Genomic DNA, 6000 nt, shown 5'->3' with positions numbered 1-6000 from the left:
GGCTAATTATAAAGAATAAGTGAATACGGAAAAAAAAAGAAACAGACAACCTTCATTAAGAGGGCTTTGCAACCTTATTTTATAATTAATATTGATTAATAGTCATACATCTGTTCGCTAGATGGCAGCATGAACGATAAGAAAATCAAGCAGAGAAGCGAAGATATTGCACTATTTCACCCTGACGTTTTCAGAATCTTTCGGTCCCTAACCGAACGTTATTGAAAAGTCGGAGGAAGATACCTTTGACTTTTTATGAAGAATTTTTTCTTGAACTTTGGTAAGAACATCTTATTGTGAACATGCCATTTCAATTTTACACTTAATTTCGATTTCTCATGTATTTATTTGAATTTTAATGTGTCCTCTTGTCCTCTCCCATTAGGGTTATCGTGCTTCTGTTTCTATTAACTTCACACTTATTACGACACTACTGCAGTTTTTGCTTTTTTTTATGTTTTGTAAGTTTGAAAGGAATTTGCAGAAATACGGAAGGTCTTGTGAATGATTATTTTCTGCGATTTTGTTAACTTGGTACTGAATCTTTTTGAACCGTGTTCAAACGTGTTTTCCAGTGGCCGCACCTCACATTTAGATGAATCTCACTGGCCAAAACACAAAAAAGCTAAACTGTTATTTGAATGTTTTCAAATAGCATTTTTGTATATTTTAATGATATTGGAAAAAGCAGGCAAGGTAAGAAATTTACGAGAGAAGAATTATTGTTATCATTACTGCATCATCAGGGGTGCCCCCTCTAAATATCGCAAAGGACCCCCCAAGGCAAGAGCCCCCCTAAAAACTTCAATTGCGCAGTCTGTGCCAAGACACCCCGCCCCCCAGGTGGACAGTCCTGGCGTCATTATTTTATTAATAAGGAAGTTATGTATGTTTTTGGAAGCCAATTTCCGACTATTTGGAGTTAAATTTGACATAATCGGTCCTAATACCAGAGTATTAAATGAAGATGATTGGTTATTTTGGAAGGCTGTAGAATATATTTTTCGATTCATAAATATTGAACATAACAAGCCATATGAATCAGCTTCACAGGCCATATATAGCCCGGTTTGGTCATCACTGTCTTAAACGAACTGGTGCTGTGTGCAAATGATGTCCCGCTTTGAGGGGGAGGGTTTCATGGTATTGTCACATGGAAGAGAAAAATGGTTAAGAAGGTGTGAGGGCATGCATTTTTTCAAAAACAGTATGCTTGTGACACACAGGTAACAGAGGAAAAGGAAAAGTTAAGTGACACTTTGACAAAAGGGGATCTAATTTGCTGAAAAAGTGACATCATTAATGGATTGTCCCTAAGTATATCTAAATAAAATATACCATAATTGCAATATAAGACAAAAGAAGTTTAAAATGAAGAAGACAATAAGAAGAAAGATTAATTTGCTTTTCTACAGTAGATCCACATTCATCGATGTCGCCAGTCAATCTTGACCAAATTTGTAGCTTAAAATTATTTTGTATTCACTTACATAATTGAAAATTATAATAGCAAGAATAAAACTACAACTATGCTGAACATTTACTCCTGCATAGATTGTCTTCATGTATTAAAAAGAAAAAAAAGTAACATCTAAGAATTTCAAATTTTGTCTGTGGCGAGCTTATATCCAGGAGACACCATAACACCTCAGTCCCTGAGATTTTCACCGAGGGTTTTTTTTTAAGTGAAAAATTTCCCATAGCCTTCAACATCCTATGTCATTCGAAAAAACTTTTTCTGCGTCTGACTTGTTCCAATTTTCTCCATTAATTAGAATGGCCGATATAAGGGTTTCTAACTTAGTGCAAGTCCTAGGCACAACTCAATTCAAGCCTGGAATTAAAGAGTATAATCCTCATATAAATAATAGCCGATGATCGAGTGATGAAACTCATGCTGCGGCATAATAATTTCGTAATATATTTTGGTAATGTTTAATATGCAGAGAAAGGCTTTATTGTGACAAGGCTGAACTCGATCCGGTAACTTAACTGTTTTACTGGTAAGATTTTCATTTTAATAAAACAAAGAAACCTAAACAATTAACACTATCTACTGGAGTTTAGGGTTAATCCACTAGTGTTAGGGTTAAAATTTCAACAAACAAAATATCACCAAACAAGCAACTGCTTCGTTCAAATGTAGAAACAATTTTCACCCGTCATTTCATGACCGGCGATTTTCTAGTATTAATAGAGAGCTTAAAATTAGGCTAGTATTTTGAAATCTGAATCAAAAGTAAAGCAAAACAATATAAAAATTTTAAACGTCTCAAAATTATAAGTAGAAAATTGACTTAAAGTGAAAATTCCAATTTTGAGTAAAGACAGAAAATGCACCGTTTTGTAAACAGAATTTAAGTTGTAGTCACTAGCCCAGTGTCTTTAGATGGTTTTAGCAATAACTGGCTGCATTTGCCGATAGGCAGATTTCACATCAAAAAAACAATGTTATTTATCAAAATTAAGTGATTTTATGAACGATTTTGCATTTCAGACAACCATTAGGTGCTCATCAACATTCACATTTAGAATGAAAAAGATAAAACCTCCGCTCTCAGCGATGCTGAAGGGATGAAGTTCCATTCACGAAAAAAACATTTTAGTAGCCAATAACAAAGCCAATATTTACACATCACAATTTCCTTCTGAAAATTTTTGTGTTGCAAGCGAGGGATTCTTGTTAGGTCTAAAATTCTTTACTGGGGAAAAATCGTGTTATAGCCATTTCTTGTAAGTCGGATCGTGTTGTAGCAAGAGTCGACTGTACTAAGTTTTCCTCTTATAATTATGTTTATCTACATTTTACTTGCAATTTTTTCCGAAATTTTGTTTTAATCAGATTGATTTTCAGTAAGTCAATTAAATGCGTTTGCTTTAACTAAATTATAAATTGCTTTTGCGTTTTTTAGGGTTTTTAATCTGTTTATAAATTGCTAAAAAATGTGTTTCAAAAATCTTATCTATAAGTAAAGATAATAATCTTGGAAATTTGATTTTAGGCTTTTTGAGTTGATTCAGTGTGATTTGTTGTAGTGCTATTTGTTACTGAAGAATTCATCTGTATTATCTCTATTCAATAAGCATCAAAAAAGTAAGTTTGAGCATGTTTTATTATTATAATTTTTGCTAGTTTTACCATTGCTTGTATCATAAGTTATTAAAAAATAAATTAAAAATAAGTTTGTACATTTGTTGATGAAATTTACATTTGTAGACAAATGAAAACTATGTAAAGATAAATATAAGAAGTAAAGCCGATAAAGTTCTTTTAAAAGTTATGCTGCTTCATAAGTTGCTGAGCACTAATTGTCAGAGTATTTATTCCAGGACACAATTTCATTTTTAAAAGTCTGTTTACTGATGTTCATAATATTACCAAAACCTGGGTCAATGCCAAAAACACAACAAAATAATTGTGTACAGATTGCATTATGAAGTGATTATGTAATAGTTAAGGATACAGGGCCCAATACAGGCTGATTTTGCTACCGTTTTTCGGTACCTTCACAAAAATCAAATAATAAAATCAGTAGTTTCACAAAAACATTGAAATTTTCACAAAAATTCTCATTTTAAAATATAAAATGTGTTTCTCGCTTTAAAACAAAATATACTCATAAAGTAAAATTATAAGCAGGTTTATATGAACAATCGCTTAAATAGAAACCTTTTTGCAGTATTTTGACTAATTTTTAGCTGTTTCACACCAAAGTGTCTTTATGCAATGTTATCGCAATCTTTAAACATCTGTTTTAAGGAACCGTTTTTCTCATAATTTCCTATATTGTACACAGTACATAGACCATTAAGCTGAAATTATGATGGTATTTTTCGTACTTCTTAGGTTTTCAGTTCCCCCCTCCCCCCCCCCCCCAAAACCTGTTAAAAATAATACTAGATGACATTTACACTTTTCGAACTAAAATTTCACTTGTCCCACTACTTCTTTTACAAAAATTAGGATGTGTCTAAAATTTCACAAAAACTGCTGATAAAAAAAAAATCTTTCACAAAAATAGAATGATGCAATACTTTCACAAAAATGGGTAGCGAGAAAAAAATCCTGGATTGACCCCTGGGATAAATCTTTGTACTCATAGTACAAAAGTTAAGGTAACACTAGTTTCGACATTAGTTCCTTATACTACTTTCACGTACAAAAATGTTTGGCTCTAACGTGCTACATGTAATGAAATGATAGCTGCAGTCACCTTTTTTTTTCATAGTTTATAGTATAATGTGCTACTTTAAAAAAAAAAGTATCGTATATGCTTTCGTATGTAAAAAAAAAGTTTGATACAAAAAATGAGGTTATAAAGGTGGAGGAAGGGGGGGGGGGGGGGCGGATCAACTTATCTGCGGGATTCGCCAAATAATTCTTCAAAAGAACCCTGAAAAACGGATACATTTTCCCTATTTTAGTCCAACTCTTTTAAGCAAATGGTACATTCAGATTTTTAGGATGTGAAGAAAGACATTTTTATGAGGGGGATTAGTTATAGATTTTTACTTGAAACTTGAGTACTAACTAGTATTGAATTAAAGTTTGAAATTCTACTGTTACATTTATTCTCCATACTGCCATAGACTATGTGAAATTAATTCAGAAAAAATTTACAAAAAACAACAGTGGACAGTAAACATGTATTTCACTCAAGGTTGGTATGTCATCTACATTTTTGTAATGAGTCTAAGGTGGTAGAAAAATAACATGGCAATTTTAGATTGCCTTGTAATTTTCAAAATGAATACAAGTCCTGGTTTAAATGGTTATTAATACTAAAAGAAGTTGATATTAAACTTGAAGTATCTACTGACCACTGGCTACTTACTAAATATTTGAGTTTCCATGTCTAGTAACAGCATGAGAAATTTCATTAACATAAATAAGGGAATGGACTCATAAAAGTTGGTTATTTCAAATTGTATTAAAAAAAAACTCGGAAAATGAAAAAAATAAATCACTCGCAAAAATCAACTATTGACTAATACTTTTGAAAAGAGAAATTGTCAAAAAAGATCATTATCTAAATTAACTGTTATTGTCTTCTGATAAATCAGAGATTTGCTTTTAAGTGCATCCTTATTTGATACAACTATATTTTGCAATATTTTACTGCAAAAATAATCAAGTTGAACAAAATGAATGAACTATTGAACAAAATTACATTGTTATATTGCATATCAGTAGGAAGTATACCTCAAAACTCAAATTCTTAAAATTTAATTAAAAACCCCACAAAATGGAAGCCAAATTTCAAAAAAGGATATCCAAACTATGTCAATATCGAAAAACTCTAGCTTCGGTCAGGCAAAAAAATACCTTGGGAGTCGTTAGTGATATCTCCCCTCTTTCCTCTGACCCCATACTTGCCAACGTTTGAATATGATCTTCATTGGAACTTTTCTGTGCACACTATTATTATTTTCTTATCAAAAATTTGCTGAAATTTAATGAAAAATACTTTAAATTACAAATGATGTAAAAATATGATTGCAAAGTATTAAAATTTCTAATATATTTAACATTTTTGATATGATCACTAAAATTTAATTTTTTTTTAAAGTAATGAAAATAATCCTGAATTAAAGTAACTAGCTACATTTCTAATCCTTAGTAATATTTTACCATCTAAATTCCTAATTTTGATATTCAATCGGTATCTGAAACATCTTGAATCAGTTTTGAGAAAAATTAATAATCTAGCTTAAATTAACTCGGCTGCAACTGGTTTGAAATTCCCGAAAGGGGTGTGGCAAAATACCAGTTGTTTAAGTTCACTGATATGAAATGAGAAAAATTTAAAATAATGTTACGCACAAAATGAGCGATATTCATAAGGTAGAAGCAAACCAAAAGGGAGAAGGATGATGTAATCGGAATGTAAAAAAACGTGACTAAAAGTTGGCAAATATGCTCCCCTATCTGAAAGTGGAATTTTTAGACAAGACGATAAAACCTGTCCCTTCCATCATCCCTGAGGATCTAATAGCCAA

At 31.5% G+C, this 6000-nt stretch overlaps 1 protein-coding gene across 4 annotated transcripts in view; it reads left to right on the top strand.

The window, feature by feature from the left end:
* Positions 1–211: 211 nt before the first annotated feature.
* The window catches only part of LOC129230737 (zinc finger protein OZF-like), a 138067-nt gene continuing 132278 nt past the window's right edge, over positions 212–6000 (top strand). For all 4 annotated transcript variants that reach the window (XR_008581168.1, XR_008581165.1, XR_008581167.1 and 1 more), the window contains exons 1-2: positions 212–280; positions 3003–3094. The gene's annotated coding sequence lies outside the window, so the exon portion shown is untranslated. The remainder of the gene's footprint in view (positions 281–3002; positions 3095–6000) is intronic.

This window comes from Uloborus diversus, chromosome 9, assembly GCF_026930045.1.
Source record: "Uloborus diversus isolate 005 chromosome 9, Udiv.v.3.1, whole genome shotgun sequence".
Lineage (NCBI taxonomy): Eukaryota > Metazoa > Arthropoda > Arachnida > Araneae > Uloboridae > Uloborus > Uloborus diversus.
This window is presented reverse-complemented; position numbering and strand designations above follow the sequence as displayed.